The sequence below is a fragment of the Equus caballus genome, chromosome 2, assembly GCF_041296265.1.
Source record: "Equus caballus isolate H_3958 breed thoroughbred chromosome 2, TB-T2T, whole genome shotgun sequence".
Taxonomy (NCBI): domain Eukaryota; kingdom Metazoa; phylum Chordata; class Mammalia; order Perissodactyla; family Equidae; genus Equus; species Equus caballus.
The window spans coordinates 71,609,777-71,630,624 of NC_091685.1; positions in this window are offsets into that span (position 1 = coordinate 71,609,777).

Genomic DNA, 20,848 nt, shown 5'->3' on the forward strand with positions numbered 1-20,848 from the left:
TAAAGCAGTGAAACTGTTCTGTAAAGTAATGTAATGGAGAACATATGACATCCTGCATTTGCCAAAACCCACGGAACTGTACAACACACAGGGAACCCTGCTGGAAAGGGGAAGCTGTGTGGAGTAAAGCAGTGGAGGAGAGAGGATATATGGGAGCTCTCTGTACTTTCTGCTCAATTTTTCTATATACCTAAAAGTGCTTTAAAAAGTAAATATAATAATAGAGTCAGGATTATAAACCACTAGAAAATATAGATATTAAAGTGTATTCTAAATCTAGAGAAATTAAAAATGTTTGGTATTGGCAATGGCAAGACAGATCAATAGAACAGACCAGAAAGTCAAGACATAGATCAAAATAAAAATGGGAATAAAAAGCAGTATTTCAAATCAGCTGAGGTAAAAAGATTTATTAAATCATGTTTTACAATTTATTATAGCCATCTCAGGAGAAAAATTGGATTTCTTCCTCATTCTTTGCTTCAAAATAAATTCCAAACAGACTATCAATTTAAACATCAAAAATTGAAATGATAGGGGCTGGTCCAGTGGCGCAGTGGTTAAGTTCACACACTCCACTTCGGCGGCCTGGGTTTCACCAGTTCAGATCCCTGGTGCGGACCTATACACCACTTGTCAAGCCATGCTGTGGCAGGCATCCCACATATAAAGTAGAGGAAAATGGACTTGGATATTAGCTCAGGGCCAGTCTTCCTCAGCAAGAAAAGAGGAGGATTGGTGGCAGATATTAGCTCAGGGCTAATCTTCCTCCAAAAAAAATTGAAATGATAAAAGAGGAAAACTATGGGAGTTTTTAAAATAATCTTAGAATGATGAAGGCCTTCCTAAGCAAAACATAAAACACAGAAGAGATAAAATAGATTGATAAAATTGATTTAAAATTGTAACTTTTTATTGGGAAAAATGCAATAAACAAATCAAAGTAAAATTAAAAACTGGGGGAAATATTTGTAACACTTATAATGGGAAGGAGTTAATTTCCTTAATATGTGGAAAGCTTTTTAAAAATCTATGAGTATGACCAACAAACTAACCAAAGATAATAGATTAAGGACATAATCGGTTCACAAGAAAATAAATGCTATTGCAAAGATGCTCAAAATCATCTGCAATTATAAACCAAAAAGAGCAGAATCTAAAATTAAATAGACCAATAAAATAAACAATCCTTAATAATTTTGACCACCTACAACACAAATACACATCATAAAAAGTTTTTTGGAAAGTTTTTTCCATTCTTTTTAAGATCCCAATACCAAAATCTGACAGATGGCTCCAAAAAAAAAGCCAATATCTCTTACGAGTATAAATATAACAATATTAACAAATAAAATCAGAGGTATATCTTTTTTAAAACACTAACATCAATTTGGATTTATTTCAGAAATGCAATAATGGTTTAATGTTAGGAAATCCACAAAGTTCATGCCAAAAGTCTTGGTAAATGGCATTTATAGGAAACCAGGAACAAATGTCATGATGAACAAGCAGACACCAAAGTAATTTTCTCCCAAAGCAGTAACAAAGTAAGAAGTTTCTCTATGATTCTCTGCCCAATAATTCCATTATCAAGAGTCTTTGTAAATTTGTTTCTGTTATTGGTTATTACTATTGGTTCTGGTTTACGGAGTCTTATCACTTGTGGGTCTCTTCCTGAGTGTATGCTGGCTATTTTACTTGTAAAACTATTTGTAGAAATAATTTCAGACCGAAATGATGTAATCTTTCTCCAAAGAGAATTTTTAAAGAATTGCTTTTGCCAAGCACCTGGGCATTAGCAATCTGGGTCCCCTCAACCTAAGTAAAGGCTTGGAATTTTGCTGGCCACCAAGATTGCCGGAATCTGGGTCGAAATCCATGCAAGGACTACATTCTTTCTGATTGTCCTTACTACAACAGTCCTGTTTTGAGGAGTCAGTGCCAAGCGAAGGGTGGTCTGCAAGGCACCCAGCGTTGGCAGGCCCTGGATTACAATTTACCCCCATGGGCCTCCTGAAAACAGCTCTCTGCTGTATCTTCCTGATCAGGAAAGAGTCCGGGGGCAAAAATGGACATAGCCTCCTGGCTCAAATTCTCGGTTCTTTTTCTCTAATTCCTTACTATCTTCTTAGCTGCTTGAAGCTTTTGAGAAGACGCTTTCACGTTTTACACAGATTTTTTAACTCATCTCCAAAAAGAAGTTTGCTCTGAATAACTTAGTCTGAAATCCAAGAAACAGGTCTCTTTTTTTTGTATTATTCTATGATCAGAGCTTTTTATTGAACTAAAGTAATCAAATATATCTAATAGTACTGTCTCTTGGGTCATTCTGTTAGGAACAGTAGTCACTAGTCAGTGTTTTTTCTAGTTTTATTGAGATATAATTGACATGCAGCACTGTATAAGTTTAAGGTGAAGAGTATAATGACTTGACTTACATATGTTGTGAAATAATTACCACAATAAGTTTTGTTAACATGCCTCATCTCATATAGATATAAAAAAAAATTTTTTCCTGTGATGGCAACTCTTAGGATCTACTCTTTTAGCAACTTTAACATATACCATACAGCAGTGTTAACTATAGTCAACATGTCGTACGTTGCGTGTTGTACACTGGAAGTTTGTACCTTTTGACCATCTTCATCCAATTCCCCCTCCCCTCACCCCCTACCTCTGATAACCACAAATCTGATCTTTTTCTATGAGTGTGGGTTTTTTCCATTTGTTAGTTTGTTTTTTAGATCCCACGTATAAGTGAGGTCATACAGTGTTTGTCTTCGTCTGACTTATTTCACTTAGCATAATGCCCTCAAGCCCATAGGAGCAGAAGTATTATCATTCTATCCTTCAAGATTTTTCTGAAAGTTCTTTTTTTTTTTTTTTGGTTTTTTTGGTGGTGGTTGTTTTTGAGGAAGATCAGCCCTGAGCTAACATATGCTGCCAATTCTCCTCTTTTTGCTGAGGAAGACTGGCCCTGAGCTAACATCTGAGCCCATCTCCTCTACTTTATATGTGGGATGCCTACCACAGCATGGCTTGCCAAGCGGTGCCATGTCCGCACCTGGGATCCGAACCAACGAACCTGGGGCCGCCGAAGCAGAACGTGCGCACTTAACCGCTGTGTCACCAGGCTGGCCCTTGAAAGTTCTTACCAACAAAATAAGAAAAGATTGTAAAAAACAAAAATATTGGAAATGGAAATATTATTCTTGTTTGAAGACGCGAAAGAACAATTAAACAATAAAAGCATAGAGGTACAAATACAAGAAAAATATTTTTAAATCATTTGTTTTTCTATTGAAAATCAATTAACAGAGAACATAATGAAAAACCTAGAACAAAAAAACACAAATGCGATGGTGTTTTTTTATGTCAACTTGGCTAGATTAATATCCCCAGTACTGAATCAAACACTAATCTAGGTGTTACTTGGAAGGTATTTTGTAAACATGACTAAAATCCATATTCAGTGAGAGAGATTATTTTAGTTAATCCGGGTGGGCCTCATTCAATCTGTCTAAGGCCTTAAAAGCAGAACTGAGGCTTCTGGAAAGAAGGACTTCCATTTGTGGGCAGTAGTTTCAGCCCACACCCAAAAGCTCCACCCTGCCCTTTTTGATGGCCTTACTGACTTGGACTGGCCTTCAACTAGCATCCACAATCACAAAAACCAATTTTTTACCACAAATCTTGTAAGATCTATCTCCCACTGGTTCTGCTTGTCTGGTTGAACTCTGATACAGCAGGTAATAAATATAACAAGAAATTGTGTGGGGCCTTTATGAAGAAAAACGTTAAATGTTGCTGAAGGACATAAAAGCAGATAACATACTTCACCCACTTCTGCACTGAAAATTCAAAATATTCCAAAGGAGTAATACAATTAAAAATAAAATCCTAACAAGACTTTATGGAGAATTTGACAAGTTTCTTCTAAATAAAAAAGAATAATCATGGCAGTGGGGGAAAAATTAACCTACCAAATAGTAAAACGTGTCATAAAGCTACAATAATTTTCAAAGTGTGAAGTTACCAGAGGAAGAAGCAAATAGATCAAAGAAACAGAAAAAGGAACCCAGAAATAGACACATATGTAAATGAGAAGTTAGAGTATGAAAAGTAATATTCACATCAGTATGGGAAAGATGGACGTACCAGTTACCTTTGATTAAGAATCATACCACCCAAAAATGCAATTGATTAAAATAAGAACCATTTATTTATTCGTGATTTTGTGGTTTGGCAACTGGGGCTGGAGTCAGCTGGGGTATTCTTTGGGTCTGGGCCGGGCTTGCCTGATACTGACTGAGCTTGCTCCTGGGTCTGTGGTCAGCAGACGGTCAGCTGGAGCTGACTGATTCTGAGTAACCTCACTCATGTGGTTCACGCTTCACTGGGAGGAGCAGGGGAGAGCTGGCCGCATGTGTCTTATCATCCAGCAAGCTAACCTGGGTTTATTTATATAGCAGCAGAGTTCTTCAAGCAGGCAAGGCTCAAAGCACAAGCACTTTTTAAGTCTCTCCTTGTATCATGTTTGCTATTGTCTCATTGACCAGAGCAAGTTATATGTCCGAGCCTAGTTTCAGTGAAAAAGGGCATTACCAAAGGGCTTGAACATAGGGAAGAGTGAGCAAATTGGGGCCATTACTGCAACCAATCCACCATAATGAATTATTCAATAAATGACGCTGGGGAAATCGAACAATTTGGGGGAAAAGTAGGTTAGAGTCCTATATTACATCAAATGAATTCTAGATATATTAAAAATCAAATGTAAAAACTGCCATATTTTAATAACAAAGTTGACAATTGACAATGTGAAGGAAATATTTGCAACGTATGTAGCAATGAATTAAGAACCATAATATACAAAGAGATCTTAGAAATAAACAAGAAAAAGACAAATCTCTTTGTTTAAGCAATGGGGAAAAATATACATTGACAATTCATAGAAGAAATACAAATGGACATTAATCAAAAGAAACTATGTCCAACATCAGTAATAATCAAAAAAATACAAATAAAAACAAAACCGAGGTATCAGTTTTTGCCAATTATTTTGACAAAATTTAATGGTTGATTAATGTCAAGTGCTAAAAAGTGTGTGAGAATAGATGCTCTCACATAATGTTAATTAGAATATAAATTGGGATAAAATTTCTACAGGGTAAATTAGCACTATATATCAAAAGAGTTAATTTGCATACTCTTTGATCCATAAATTCAAATTCTGGAAATTTATCCAAAGGATAAGTACCAAAAAAGTAGATGAAACAGATGTATATAAAATAATATTTATGACATTTGTTTTTTCAAAAAGCTAAAAGTTAGAAACAGCCAACTTTTCTGTGAATAGGAATAAATCATGATATATGCATACAATCAAATACTATACAGTATTCAAATGTATGAGATAGATCTTTACATACTGCTACAAACAGATGTTCATGATAGGTTATTAAGAGATATATGTAAATTAAAGAAAATATGGGGGCCAGCCCAGTGGCGCAGTGGTTAAGTTCGCACATTCCGCTTCTCAGTGGCCCAGGGTTCACCAGTTGGGATCCTGGGTGCAGACGTGGCACTGCTTGGCACGCCAAGCTGTGGTAGGCGTCCCACGTATAAAGTAGAGGAAGATGGGCACGGATGTGAGCTCAGGGCCAGTCTTCCTCAGCAAAAAGAGGAGGAGTGGCAGTAGTTAGCTCAGGGCTTAGTCTTCCTCAAAAAAAAAAAGAAAAGAAAAGAAAATATGATCCCATTTGTGTGTAAAATTTTGTTATTTGCATAAAAAACTACGGAAGAATATTTACCAGATTGCAGGGGTGATTTTTCACTTTATTCTGTTCACAATTTTTTGACAGTAATAAGCTGTCACCAAAAATTTTTTTTGTTTGTTTTTTAATGAAATTAATAACATTATTGTGCTTTAAAAAATACCACCTCAAAGAATGCTTTGACAACAAATGTTTTTATGCTACAGCATTCCGGTGATTTTAAACAATGTAGAACTCTGAAGATAGAAACTAATCACAGACTAATGCAAAATGCTGCTCCTGGTAACAATAAAGAAGATTAATTTTTGAAGGTCTCAAAGAAAAGATTAGTTTTGAAGGTCTCAAAGATTAATGTTTGAAGGTCACAAAAGAAAAGAAATTTAAAGCGGAGTGTAAGCTGAAATCCCATTAGAGGCCTTTGGCTCCCAGGGCAGGAGTCAGTCAGTGGGCCTGAAATGAAACAAAGGTGGTTAAGATTAAGACCATAAAGAAGGGAGCGTCGGGATCCAGTCGTTCAGTGAAGTCTGTCTATATCCTGTAAATCTCTGTGGCATCTGTGAACCTCAAATTTCCATCCATCTCCGTATAATATAAGCCAATTAAGAGTTACATATGTGAGCTAAACAGAAATTTATGGTCCTAACTAATTACTTAAAGCCATTCTGTACTTCCATTAATCCCAGAGCTACCCTGAGCACTGGTGAAATATCTCTCTCTCTTTTCAGGAAGAGAGAATGTGCCAAGTCATAGGAAGGTGAGGGTTTTTGGCAGAGGTCAAGAACCACATTTTCCTAATTGCTTAGGCCGCATTGACCAGATTGTTAATTCATAAATTTGGAAATAATCGGCCTGAGGAAATAAAGACCTCATAAGTCAAGTTACCAAACTCAATGACATTTATTAAATAGGGAAAAGATTTATAGATGAGAAGGGTGTGCCTCTTGGCAACAAGATGAACTGATAGTGACCCAACATGGCTGTTTCATTTTGAAGATGCTTTTGAATTCCTTGGGTTTCTATCTTAGCATTTTTCAAGTAAGCACATTGTTTTTTGGGGAGTGCCATCTCACCCATAAGGCTTTCACAGAGGAAATGTGTAGTGGAAAAAGCGTAGATTTTGAAATCCGGATCTGCATCCCAATATCGTCTTCTGAAAAATGGGCAGAATATTATTCACGTCATAGGACGTTATGAGGATTAAATGAGATGATACATCGATGCAGTCTAGAATGTTGTAAAGACTTAGTGGCTGTTTTTCTTTCCCTTCCCTTTCTCCCGCCATTCTCACTTCCTTGGATGACTTCCAGGGTCTTTTCCAGCTGTTCCTATCCTCCCCATCCTTCAAAGCCCTGTTCAAAACTCACCTCCTACTCAAAATTCACCTCCTACTCAAAGTTGCTTTTCCTTCTCGATTAATGTTTGCACCACATGTGTTACTTGCATGCTTGCATGGTGGAGAGAAATTCTTTGAGTCACTTAACAATTACATAACAAGCTCCTACTTTGTTGCCAGATGGCCTTATCTCTTCAACTATATTAGAAGTCCCCATGCTCTGGGACATTAGCTTAAATTTCTCTGTTTCCTCCATAGCACCAAGCATAAAGTAACATTTAATAATGAATTATGGGCTCACATTGCTCCATTGACTGAGAGATTTTATGTAAGTCACCTGAAATGTTTGGGTAAATATTGTAAAGGTGATTTGGTACATCAATTATGCCAATGTCAATCACAAGCACCAGAGCTATATGAATAGTTTGTGAAAGAAGGAAGAGGCCAGTTTTCTTTTTTTTTTTTTTTTTTTTTGAGGAAGATTAGCCCTGAGCTAACTACTGCCAATCCTCCTCTTTTTGCTGAGGAAGATTGGCCCTGAGCTAACATCCATGCCCATCTTCCTCTACTTTATATTTGGGATACCTACCACAGCATGGCACGCCAAGTGGTGCCACGTCCGCACCTGGGATCCGAACCCGCAAACCCTGGGCCGCCAAAGTGGAATGTGTGCACTTAACCGTTGCGCCAACAGGCTGGCCTCAAGAAGAAGCCAGTTTTCAATCTGTTCTCATGAAATGATATCCATATCATGATCTTCCAACACTCTCTCTTTTTTTTCAATATAACTAAATATTTCTCAAAAAAATCTCCTGTACGTTTGGAGGTTTGAACTCCAATTCCATGAGGTTTACGCGAAAGTTCCATATAGTAATACTCCTTCATGTGGTGTGTTGGATAAAATGTTTTTATATAATTGAAGAACCAATATATCTGTTTTTGAATATAGTATATTGTAAATTTTGACTTAAAAATATAAATGGTTGATCTAGAACCATGAAAGAAAGGGATGTTTTTAACCTACTTTTAGAAATTGCATTTTGTTTGCAAATTTTGTTTGTGAACCAGAAATTTTTTTTTTAAATATTGGCACCTGAGCTAACATCTGTTGCCAATCTTCTTTTTTCTCCTTCTTCTCCCCAAAACTCCCCAGTACATAGTTGTATATTCTAGTTGTAGGTCCTTCTGGCTCTGCTATGTGGGATGCCACCTCAGAATGGCTTGGTCAGTGTTGCCAGGTCCCCACCCAGGATCCAAACCCATGAAACCCTGGGCTCCCGAAGCAGAACGCATGAACTTAACCACTTGGCATCGGGGCAGCCCCGTGAACCAGAAATTTTTATGTTTTCCATTAACCAGATGAAAAAGGCAAAAAGAGCCACCTTGGCACTGTATCAACCTTTTAATGATCATTATATTATCTTAATGATCATTATATAACAGCTACATCTCATAGAGAAGCAGGTTTAGTCTCCTGGCAGTAGGATGTTTTCAAATTTACTCTTCATTACCCAGATATTTAATTTTAAGTTTTACATTTTCTATTCATGCCATGAACAATTGGGTGGACACCACCAAAGACCACGCCAGACCATTTAATGTTGACTACCCTTAGCCAGCAGCATACAGAAGAATAAATATTTATGGGGCTGACCCCGTGGCCGAGTGGTTAAGTCCGCGCGCTCCTCTGCCAGCGGCCCAGTGTTTCGTTGGTTCAGATCCTGGGCGCGGACATGGCACTGCTCATCAAACCACGCTGAGGCAGCGTCCCACATGCCACAACTAGAAGGACCCACAACGAAGAGTATACAACTATGTACCGGGGGTCTTTGGGGAGAAAAAGGGAAAAAAAAAAAAAAAAGAATAAGTATTCAGCTACCCCAGATAAGTAAGTGAGTGACTTTTTGCTAAGTGATGGGGATGACTTCTGAAAGCAAGATCTGGGACAATGGACAGCAGTAAATCCCTTTGGAGGGGCAAAGAGCCAAGACCAGGTTGGAGTAGAAGAATAAATTGGAAAAGTAGTGCAGTGATTCAAACCCAGTTGCCATTAATCACTTCAGTATTTATGTTAAAAAAGAAGAGTGTGTGGGGTGGATGAGTAGTCAGAAATCAGATTAGCTCTATTTAGATGAGCACAGTTGTTACATGGACTATTCCGGGGAGCAGCAAAGACTCAGACAATGGAGCTGGGAAGCATTTGGTAATCAAGAAAGAATGTTCAAAAGCACACGTATACAAACACAATGGGGTTGTAGTTGAAGTAACCTCGGCGTGGCATCAAAAGAAGTAGTGTCAAGGCATATATCTAATCTTGATAACTCCTCTCAGGCTTATTTCTTCCTCTGTGAAATGAAGGAAATAATATCCACAGCATTGCATTGAGAGAAGTAAATGAGTCCTTGGGAACACCCTTTATGAACTCTAACATGTCTGTATACTGTACTGCGTTGGGTTTCTCATTTATCTGCAGGCTTTTATTTGCTCCTTGCCCTCTCCCTTCCTCCTCCAAGGATGGGTCAGGGTTAAGGGCAAGGGCATTTTATTGGCTCTTGATGCTAAGAGGTGGAGCTTTCCCCATGAGAAGCTGAAGGACTGAAGCTGGGTCAACAGGAGTACAGTGAAATAATTACCTCTGTTGATCTGAACACGATAATTCCAGTTATCCATCTTAAATTTTCATTAGCTTTTAAGCAGCCAAATTTGCTTGATAGCTTATATTGAACTTGCATTCATATACTATTGTAAAGACTCCCCTTTTTCTAGAAATCACTAATCCTTATTTTATACTTGTGCTGCTGATATTTAAAAGAAATGTGTAACATCTTTATTCCCGTTAAATTGTACCCTGTTGACAGCACCCACTGGGTCCAGCCTACTGAGATCTGGCATTCTTAGTATGAGCCTACCCTCCTAGATTTGCATCATCCATGAGAGGCACATCTTCCCTGGAGAAGCTTTGAAATCAAATAAATTAAGTGGTAAACTAAGTTTGCTAAATGCTCCATCCTGGATAGTCCTCTTGGAGATTTACAACGAACATTACCATACTGAAGGCTCTGATAGTCCATAGTAAAGAAATCTAGTTAACTGCATTTAATCTTGTATTGCCTAATTTTTCACCATGGAATACACCTTAGGAAATTTTGGTATTAATAAGGAATGGGCTACTATGTTGCCATTAAGAAGAATGAGGTAGATCTATTTGAATTTACATGTAAATATCTTCAAGACATATTATTAAGTGAGAAAAAGCAAATCTAAAACAATAGACAAAGTCTAACTTCATCTTAAATGAATAAATACAGTATATATGCATGTATAAGTATATAAAAACCTGAGCAAGTGTATAGAAAGGGCTGGAATGGTAAATACCTTACTGCTTCAGTGGTTACATCTGGAAATAGGTATACAACCTAACAGAATGGTGATGAAAGGAGACTTTTGTATCTTACTCTATATGTCTCATATTGTTGAATTTTTTACATTGAGATTGTATGATAAATCATTTCTTTAAAAGACAAATTTTTAAAATTATTATAGGATTGTAGAGTGAAACAACCCCATATTTTAGTCGGTGGTTATATATAACTACATTTTATACAGTAACTTCCCAAATAGAATCATAGGAACCAAATAAATATAAATCTGTCCTTTCTACAAAATCAAACCCCAAAATTGTGCTTCCTTCCCAGACTCTGAAAGTCAGTAAACAAGGCTTTGTGAAATGAGTTGAACAGATTTGAAACATTTGGTGGCAAATATCTCCCACACAGTTTGTTCAGATAAAAATATGGGCACTATGTAATGTAATTTTTAGAACCTGCTTTGATTGACATAGTGTTGAGGTAAAGAGAGACCCAGCCTCAAAGAATTGTTAAAGATAAAAACAAGAAGGCACTGCAGAGCAGTGCAAAGAACTGGCTTTGGTGTTGGATGGTTCTGAGTTCAAATCCAGGCTCCTCCACTTTCTTTTTAAGCCTGTTTCCTCATCTGTAAATAAGGTTATTTAAGACTTAACTGAAAAAAATAGAGTACAATATCTGGCTCACAATTTATATTTAACATCTTTCCCTAATTTCCTGTATTGCTTTGAGGAGCACGCTAGAAATCAGAGAAAAATTAGAGGTCTGTCAGAAATGAAACAAAAAGACGGGCTTGGAATCCAAGAAAAGTCATTCAGCTTCCTGCTAAGCAAGTATTAATACTAACAACTCACTGTTTACTGCTGAGCATGAGCAGAAGAGATCCTGACAGAGGGACTCAAAGCCTGGATTGTAACCACTGAATCCTGACAGAGACAGCTGAGCTGTTTTGGCCCCAGAAACACTAATCCCAGTTCAAGTGAAATTAGAGCCATAGACTGCAGACTCATAGCAGCTACACAAAGGTGTGTATATAAGAACACCATATCTTAAAAGATTCTTAATAGGCAAATAATATCTTTTATAGGCTTTTACGACTCACTAAACTAGGAAAATGAGAAAGAATCTAAGAGGAGAAAGGGACTGAAGTTTATGAATGACCTAAGACACAGGGGCAATGAGAAGTAGTGCAAAGTGCAAAGCGGTCACGGGTTTGTGACTTAAAGGGGTACAAGTCAAAAAACATGAGGAAAAAGATTAAGATTTCAGGAAAGTGAGTCAGAATAGATTTTTTTCCAAAAGCAATGGATTCACCTCATTTAGCATCAACTAAAAGGATAATGTCTTAAGATGGACAGACTTGACCTTTTTGTGATTTTTGTCAGTTTCTTGAATCTTACTGTAAACTTCTTAAAAATGTAACCGTGAGGGAACAAAGAGTAGCGCTTCAGGTATTCTGTAAATTGCATGTAAATTCCCCTCCAAGGACAATGGACTTGGGAAACTTGTGTTTTGAGCTGTTGAGGTGGACTCGTGTTGCCAGGGAGACAAAGTGGTACCAGGGACCAGCCCCTCATAACCAGCCTCCATAAATGCCTCTTGTGTTAAGGAGGCTGCGCTGCCAGCACCAATAATTCTTGGGAGGTAATCTGGGTATAAATGACTCCAGTTGAGGAGTTTTCATAGCAAATTCTTAAGCCATCTAGTCCCTCTTATATACACACAAGCACCTATCATCTGCAGTCAGCGCTACCCAGGGGAAATATTTTGCCACCTCCTGGTCTCCAAAGGGAGGGATTTTCTCCAAGTTTCTCTCTACCACTTACTTCCTCTGCCGTTGGTACATTTGGAAAATACATCCGATCTATAGCTTAGCTTCGCTCCTTTCTTTCTCTCACAGGGAGCCTAGCCTTCCAATCTTCCCTGCCTTCCTACTCATTAGTGCTTCCCTGCCTTAGTACTTACCCTAAGTGCTTGGTACTTAGTGCTTACCCAGGTAGAGACATCAGCCCTGGTCCAGACTGCCAGGGTCCAGGTAGATAAATTAGGCTAATCCTGGGGTTCAGTTAGGAGAAACATTTGGCTCCCTGTTAATCCATATCCTCCAACCTGACCTTTATTTAAATAAAGAGGATTTTTCTAGACTTCACACATTTTTTTTAATTTATCAAATTATTGAGAGACTGGGTGGAGAATACGGGTGCCTGACTGGAAGTCCCTCAGAATCTCTAACAGGGGTGCTCAAAAATGATGAATTTACTTTAACTGTAACCCCAATACCACATAATTCAAAGAGTCTTAACCTGATGTCCTTGGGTGGGCTCCAGGAGGTCCATGGACCCCTTGAAAATTTATAGAAATCTTTGCATGTAAGTGCATTTTTTATCCCTAAGAAAGATTCAGAAACATCTACTTTGACAGCAATAAAAAAAAAATTCTAAGTAAATCCCGGTGCCAAGTATTTTCAGCAAGCCTACCATTTTAGATTATTCTCATTACCTCAAAGCTCTAAATACAGATAAAATAAAAATTCAACTGTGTTTGCACTGTGTATGAACATAAGGCTTAGCTAAATGCCTCATGCAAGAAAGCCTCTTGATTATTTATATCTGGCCTGAGTAGTCAGGCTTTTTTGTTTTGTTTTATTTTTTATGATGTCTCCTTGGCCAATGCATCACCATCCTCAGGATAAAGAAAATAAGGAGTTTTTCCTTTAGTTTTGGAAGTTTGCTGGGTCTTGTTTGTATTGTAAGGAAAGACCAAATATTGAACAGTTGGCTGCAAACTAAAATTTACCATGCATACATACAGAGTAAAGGACTCCAAATCCCACAAAATCTTGAAATCTTGATAAAATATATTTGCATATGTTTTATTTACACAGATACACACACATATGAACACATATATGTATGTGTACACGTATGTGTGTATAAAAAATGCAAAACAATGTGCCAAAAATGTTCTGTAAAAAAACGCAGTCTTGCACCATGGGTAGGTCTAGCTTCCACTGTTGAGAAATTAATGTAAAAAGTTACCTCAAACCAGGGCTGGCCTAGTGGCGCAGCAGTTAAGTGCGCATGTTCTGCTTTGGTGGCCCAGGGTTCGCTGGTTTGGATCCCGGGTGTGGACCTGTGCACCACTTGTCAAGCCATGCTGTGGCAGGCATCCCACATATAAAGTCGAGGAAGATGGGCACGGATGTTAGCTCAGGGCCACTCTTCCTCAGCAAAAAGAGGAAGATTGGTGACAGATGCTAGCTCAGGGCTAATCCTCCTCAAAAAAAGAAAAAAGTTACCTCAAACGAGTGATAACCCAAGTAGAACCAATAGAAGCAAACCCTAAATTGTTCAATAAACTCAAAGCATTTGAATTTCCCACATAAAAACACACTTAACTAAAAATGAGCCAAACATTAAAAAATGACAAAGCTCACAAAGAGGCAATCCGCCCTGAGGGAGGGTCAGCAGATGCAAGCAACAGATGAAAATTAACACCTCCAAGAACCCCAGATGTTAGAACAACCTGAGGGACTGTTAGAACTAGACTAGAGTGAGCATGTTAAAAGCTATTAAAGGACGGATAAGAGTAGCTAACATTTATTTAGTGCCTGATTTGTAAAAACATAATCACTGACATTAATGGAGCAGTGAAATGGCTCAGATAGATTTGAAGAAATTAGCTAGAATTCAGCACAGAAAATGAAGTTATAAAAAATATGAAAAAAGAGTTTAATAATTATAGAGTATAGAATTGGAGAGACACATAGACATACATATGCATGTGTATATATGTATGTACGTATAAATATACGTAGAGAGAGAGATCTTTTTAACTTTGAGTTTCAGAAGAAAAAAACTCAGGACTGAAGAAAGACATAAGTCATCAGATTTAAAGGGCTCTCTGAATACAGAACAGGATAGATAAAAGCAAACCCATCCTCAGACAAATGGTAGTGAAACTGCAGCATATCACAGATAAAGAAAAAACCTTAAAAGTAACCAAAATAAAGAGCAAAAGACAGATTACCTGCAAAAGTATGATGATTCGTTCCCAACAGCAACATTCATATCTTCAAAATGCTAAATTTCTGGACCCAACAAAGCCATCATTTATGAATTAGAGTGCAATATCAAACATTTTCAGAAAAACAAAGTTGAAAGAACTTACCGTTTTCAGATTCTTCCAGAGAGAATTGAAAGATGAAGAAAACTGCACCAAGAAGGAAGGAATGAGCTGAAGGAAAAGTGAGCGAAGTGGTTGGTAAACATGAGGTCAATGTAGGTTAGTATTTTCTTTAAAAAAAATAAAAAATAGAAGGGAGAGTTAAAAATGAGGTAGACCTGAAATACTAGGCATCGATACTATTGAAAATGGGATGGGGAAGTAGAATTAAAACATTATAAGATTTCAAGAAAGGTAGAGATACCACTTTGGACTTTGTTAAGGCAATTATGCATGTTAAAAATGTAAATATTGCCATAAAAATAGAAATAGAATGTATAATATCAAAACTGTAAAAAGGGAAAGAAAGAAGAAAGAGAAGTAAGGAAAGGAGAAACAAAAACCAGCCAAAAAAATAAAGCAATGATAAAACAAAAACACACAGTACGTAGTACAAATAAAGCCAAATATACCAGTAGTCATAATAAACATGAATGGACAAATTCAGCAGTTCAAATTCAGAAATTTTTATATTGAATTTTTTAAATCAGTTATATGCTAAAAAGACACATTGAAAACATGAATACAGAAAGATTAAAAATAAGTTGACGGAAAAAGGTACACTATGTCTTCTCCAAGAAATCACCAAAGGCTAAAGACTACACACATGAGGCTGGTCTTTAAGACCAGCAGAGAGGACAAGGATAGGGCCAGAAATTGGTCTTGGACTCCAAGTTGGGCCATCTGACCAAGGTCACAGTGATGAAGTTCCTGGAGGAGATCTCTCCCGTTTCCTTCCTTGACTTCTTCCTAAGGCCACTACTTGAGGATGAGGTACTAAAGATGGCACCCTTTCAAGAAATGGAAATGGTGACCAGCAAACCAGTTCCAAGGTAAACTTGGCTATTGGGAACCATAGTGACTCACTGATCTAGATTTGAATGCGCACAAGGAAGTGGCAACTGCCATTTATGGTGTCATCATCCGGGCAAGGTGTCCATTATCTCTCTGAGACAAGACTACTGGGAAAACAAATCAGCAAACCCTACTCTCTCCTTGCAAAGTGGCTGGGCACTGTGACTCTCTACTTGTGCACCTGACCCCTTCCCCCCATAGAGGCAATGTCTCTGTCCCTCTGCCAAACAGGCTACTGCTGATCATTGGTATTTTGCTGCCACCCTGGGTAACTCAGATGAAGTTGCCTTTAATACTATCTCCAAGACACAGCTTTCGCACTCTGACCTCTGGGAAGAGACAGCACTCAGTCTCCTGATCAGGAATTCTCTGATCGTCTTAAAGATCCACACCTAGTGTCACTGCAGAGCACTCAGGACTCCGCTGTGGCCACCATGATGTTTTTTATACCAGCAAAATAAAATAAATTAAACCTAGAGGGGAAAAAACTAGATACACCAGGCAAGTGTTAAATATAGACTTTTGGACAAAAAAAAAAAAAAGGAAAGATTTATAACATCATGGTTAAAAAGGAAAATTTCACGAGGAAGATATAACAATCCTGAACCGATATGCATCTAATATGTAGCTTCAAGTTTTTCAAAGCAAAGATTGACAGAATTACAAAGAGAAATTGGAAACTCCATAGTCTCATAGAAAAGTTATATATCTCTCTCAGCAACAGATAATATAAGCAGTCAATAAAGTAAATGATATACAAGAATTGAAAAACACTTAACTAGCAACTCCCAAATAATTCCCTGTAGAGAATAGACTAAGTTCTGCTTTATGAAGAAGTTTCCTGAGAGAAAACTGAAAAACCACCAGAGTCCACAGGAACCAGCCAAATGAGGCCAGTTTCCCCTTGGGCCTGAGGAAAAGTCAGGACTAGAAACCCTGCTGGGGGTTTAACAAACAACTGTAAAGGGAAAACCAAGAGCCCAAATTGACACTATAAAGAAAGAACAGAGACCACAGCACTTCAGAAGGGAGTCTCGAGTTAGGTACCCACAGACTCCAGGGAACTAAGTTTCCAGACTCTCAGTGGAGAAGACAACTACAGTGAAGTCAATGGGCCTCAGGTTGCCTAGTCACGTCTGATAGAAGCTTGCTTAGAAATGCTATCTTGGGTGATTTGGACATTCAAGCCAGGTTCTGGTTGGTCATTTGAGTAGAGCAGATCCTTCCAGGAAAGAATTTAGAACTTCTGCAGATCAGACCAAAGGTTCCCCTCATATTTCTTTTTCCTAACCAGACTATAGGGAATAATAGACCCTTTCAAGGTGGAGATTTTAGTACTTAACACACCATGGCCTCCCTCTTTCCTGATTCACCACAACCAACCCCCTAGAATACTTCACTTTATTGCCAAGAAGAGGCTGATATGCTTTCAGAACAGTCTCTAAACAGATGTTGAAATTAGTAACTCAACTGGGTTAATTCTGTTGTTAAGTATCCCAAGTTTATGGAGAGGTACAATGAGTTTTCAGATGGAAGGTAGGTAGGAGTCAAGTTTGGACGCCCTACTCCCACACACACAAGATGTGGGTGTCCAAACTCAGGTTACAGGAAATGAGGGCAGAGAGAGGTTAAATGTCTGCTTTAGCCAGGGAGCTGCACAGCCAACATTAGAACTCCAGGCTCCCTGAGCCACCTTCCTCTGTGTCACACTGTTGCCTTACTTCCTGTTTTTTCACTCAAGCTAATCATTCCATGAAATTTGAAAACCAGTCAACAGGCTGAAGAATGTAAAGCCTTCAGGTAATTAAGGACATTGTTTATGAAGAGCCAAGAGAATGCAATCTATACACAAATATTTTCCCATGTGCAAAATAAACAGATGTGGACTCCGGCTGTGAGGATCAATATCCTGCTTCATTTTGCAGTTAGCTGATAATTTCATCAAAATGAGACATATTTTGCGTAAGGCATGCTGAAGTTTTGTTTTTTGGTTTTAACTTTTCAGTGAAACTCTCTACTTGAAATGGCAAGAAATGCATCAATCAATAAACAAACCAATCTAGGACCTATATATCTTTGCCAGAGTCTTAAAATATGTATTTACTTATAATTTTGGTAACACATAATGGAAATAAGAGAACTTTTGTAACAACTAAGGCATTTCGTTCTTCCTGTAAAAGGCTAAACTGAGGACATATTTGGTATAGCAGATGGCTTGTTCCGCTATATATTCGTTATTTGTTCGTTTCTCTATTTGTTCATTTTTTACACTCTATACCAGAGATTGGTAAACTTTTTCCATAAAGGGCCAGATAGTAAATATTTTCAGCTTTGTGACCCATACAAGCTTTCTTGCAATTACTCACCTCTGCCACTGTAACAAGGAAGCAGCCATGGACGGTATGTGAACAGACAAGCACAGCTGGACTTGACCCCAGGCTGTGGCGTGCCAGATCTCTGCTCTGCAGCACAAACCATATTGGGTGGCAGGATAGGAGAGATTGCCAGGTGAATCATAGTCTAAACCAGTTGACTGACATTTTTGTATTCAATTAAACTTAATCTCTTTACAACTTATTTGTATGCCCTGTTTCATCAAGGAGAGTATAATCTTTTTTGATGATGGGGAAATACTTTATTAATTTAATATTCTCCCTGAACTTTGCACCAGACAACATGTCCAGGAGGAAGGAGGGTAGGCTTCACTGTCAAACAGACAATTCAAATGCTGGTCTGCCCTTGATTAGCTGGGTGGCATTAGTCAGGTTGTTTACTCTGAGCTCCCATTTCTTCATCTGTGAAAATGGAGGTGATGTCTACTTCATAGCGTGGATGAAATGAAATAACACATGGAACACAGTAACATAGTAACCGAGGAGTCTGACTCCAGGCCAGAATCCTGTGTGATGTTTCAGGCCTGAGTGGGCCATCACGAGGCTGACCCGAAAGGCTGCCCTCACCACACCAGACTGGGTGCACCACCAGTGCATTGCAATTGTCTGAGGGGAGCTAAGTCACAGACTAAGGACACCCTCTGCTCTTTCCTCCACCCCAGTCCAGCCAAGCTTATATGCATAGCTGCATTCTAGCTGCTTCCATTTAGGGGCTTCCTTATTACTTCCCAGGTGCCTCCAGCAAGACCTCCTTCTCGGGGGCCCTTGGCTGAGGCACATTTCCACTCCCAGCCCCTCCTCCTCTCCCTTCTCCTGGCCCTCCTGCTCCACAAAATCCTTTTATTCAGGGCTCATGAGCAGGGAGACAGTCCCCCTATCTGTGCCACATGCCACCTGACCCTCACTCGGAGCTGTTCTTTGAGGGCAAATGGAACACAGGGGAGCCAGCACCTTCTTTTTGCCTCCTGCTAGCTCAGTTGCAGTAGTAAAGTCTTTTTTTGTTTCTTTGTTTGTTTTTGTTTTCCTTAGGGTTTATTAAAGATAGATTTTATCAAGTTACAAAAGATTCTTTTTTTATTGAGGTAACGTCGGTTTATAACATCATATAAATTTCAGGCGTACATCATTATAGTTCAATTTCTGTGTAGACGACATCATGTTCACCACCCAAAGACTGATCACCATCCATCCCCACACACATGTGCCCTGTCAGCCCCTTCACCCTCCTCCCACCCCTCCTCCCCTCTGGTAACCACCAATCTAATCTATGTATCTATGTGTTTGTTTATTGTTGTTGTTGCTGTTTTTGTCTTCTCCTTATGAAGGAGATCATACGGTACTTGACTTTCTCCGTCTGACTTATTTCACTTAGTATAACACCCTCAAGGTCCATCTATGTTGTCGCCAATGGCAAGATTTCATCTTTTTTTATAGCTGAGTAGTATTCCATCAAGGGATGAATAGATAAGGACGATGTGGTATTTATGCACAATGGAGTAGGGTCTTGACTGTTACTTTCAGTTTGGTTCCTTGTCCTAATGGACTACCTCACCCCTGGCAGCCTGACAGTACCTGAAAAAAAAAAAAGTTAATTGCCAACATTGTCAATCTTAGACCTGGGGAAGAAGGAACTGCATGCCACAGACATACAAAAAGAGTGGGGAGGTCCTACAGTTCCTGCCCACAACATGGATTGATGTATTCCAGAGCACTCAGCACTTCCGTCACTCAACATCTGGGGGTCAGTGGTGGCACAGTGTAACTTGTAACCTGAAATTCCACTCTCATTCTTCCTCATTCTTCCATAAACATGGATCTTCACATCCAGGAATATCAAGTGTTCTTTTCTTTATGTTCCAATTTGTAGTTTTTGGAGGTATACGTGAATTAGCACAGTATGCTTATCAGTTGCACACAGACGCTGAGGGACATTTGCGGTATTGAAAAGCTTATATTACTCTTAAATTTGTCTACATATACATGTAAATATAAATGAAACACACATGAAGCATGGTACCAATTCTTTACATTACTATTTGGTTTAGACATTGTTTTAAGAGGCAGTGGAAATCACAATCTAAATGATAACAATATATGTTGAAATTAAAATATTTTATAATGTTTTCTGTGATGATAATTTATCATATGTGAGCCCATTACAATATTTGTGCATGATATGTAAAATTTATACTGCTTAAGAATTTTATGGCAAATCCACGTTGCTATCATTTCAGCAGAGCAAAGTTTCTCCAAATTGAATAAAATTAATGAGAAAATAAAGGCTACCTAAAAACTAAAATGACTGAGAAAGCTTGTCTAATTTGGCACCATTGTCAACAGGATACAAATTATACTGAAATCTTGATTAAAACCAAATAATCAGTTATTTTGAGCAAATGAAGATAGGAAAAAATGTTACATGAAATATACAGGTAATAGTTTATCAATTATGGATGTCTTTACTACTCATCCCAACTTCCAAACATAGTTGGTCCATTAATAGAATATCCACATATGCAATAATACTGAAATTCCATCATCTTTGAAATTTTGCTGGCTTTTAGTTATATAAAAAGTATAACTTTGCGAGCATTTTTAAATTTTTTATTATCAATGTGTATTTGTACAGGTAGTAGGATAGCACATTTTTTAAAATTGTGGTAAAATACACATAACATAAAATTTGCCAACTTAACCATGTTTAAGTGCACAGTTCAGTGGGGTTAAGTTCATTCCCATTGTTGCCCAACAGCCCTCTAGAACTCTTTTATCATGCAAAGCTAAAACTCTATACTCCTTACACGACAACTTCCCATTTACCCCTTCCCCCAGCCCTTGGCAGCCAGCATTCTACTTTCTGTCTCTAAGAGTTTGACTACTCTAGGTACCTCATATAAGTGG